We start from the raw sequence: 1,088 nt of genomic DNA, 5'->3' as shown, positions 1-1,088 counted from the left end.
CAGAAGAGGCTCCTCACTTTGTACCTTGCCTAAGGCCCCACATTGGATTGGCAAGATGACAGAATACCAGAAGAGGCTCCTCACTTTGTACCTTGCCTAAGGCCCCACATTGGATTGGCAAGATGACAGAATACCAGAAGAGGCTCCTCACTTTGTACCTTGCCTAAGGCCCCACAGTGGATTGGCAAGATGGCTGAAGTGACTCGTATTCCGGACAACTGAGCTACGGATGCAGTATTGTGCCATTTCTGCGACGGCTTTACTGAATTAGGTAATACATTTTCTTCTCTGTTCCTATTATAGAATCGTTACCATTTATGTGTAGAATCAACAGATCTTTTTTGTAAAGTCTAATGATGACGATTAGATACTGATCCCACAGTTTCTAAATTCATTTCAAGTTAATGGGCACATTCTTCCATCTTTCCGTCATTTTCTCGGTTGTTTGCCATAGTTTTGTTGTTGTTGTTTTAACCACTTCCTGTTATGTTGGCCATAGTCTTTATCGTATTCTTCAGCTTTGCGGGTCGTGCTCTTCTTCTCCAATGCTTCATGATATCATTGTAATATATCTACAGAGTTTAATTTTTATTTTATACCTATCATATGTAACAAATTGAAACGGTGGATCATACCGTAACACCAAAGTGTTAAATAACACAGTTATTATAGGACCTAGAGATGACGCACAAACTGTTTTGAAAGAAATAAAACAGATATAATTTACTCCCACGTTCACGACTTTTCTTGAAACCATCCAAAAAAATGGAGTATAAAGTTTCACTTCCTCAAAGACATTAGAAGGACATAAATCATTAGTGAGAACTAGGCTTATTCTAATTACGGAATACAAGTCATTAGAATTTCACTAACACTTCTAATTATACGGCTTTCTGAATTTTTTATCAAGGAAATCAGTATATTCGCTTTGAAATTATAATATTTTCGAATGGCTTCTACTTAAACGACGCCCACGTTCGAGAAAGATCTAGCACTTTTAAGTTTATTTTCGAGAAAGCCTTTTTATGCGCCCTCCAGTGGCACAGCGGTATGTCTTCGGACTTAGAATGCTACAAACCTGGTTTCGA

The 1,088-nt window shown here is 38.1% G+C and overlaps 1 long non-coding RNA gene across 1 annotated transcript in view; it reads left to right on the top strand.

Moving 5' to 3' along the window:
- Positions 1-726, top strand: part of LOC111087915 — a 2,975-nt gene extending 2,249 nt beyond the window's left edge. The window contains exon 2 of the long non-coding RNA XR_002612538.1: positions 63-726. This is a non-coding gene — a long non-coding RNA (uncharacterized LOC111087915). The remainder of the gene's footprint in view (positions 1-62) is intronic.
- The last annotated feature ends 362 nt before the right edge of the window (positions 727-1,088 follow it).

The sequence above is a fragment of the Limulus polyphemus genome, unplaced genomic scaffold (genome assembly GCF_000517525.1).
Source record: "Limulus polyphemus unplaced genomic scaffold, Limulus_polyphemus-2.1.2 Scaffold2841, whole genome shotgun sequence".
Classification (NCBI taxonomy): Eukaryota; Metazoa; Arthropoda; class Merostomata; order Xiphosura; family Limulidae; genus Limulus; species Limulus polyphemus.
Note: the sequence above shows the minus strand (reverse complement) of the source record. Positions and strands in the feature narration are given on the sequence as shown.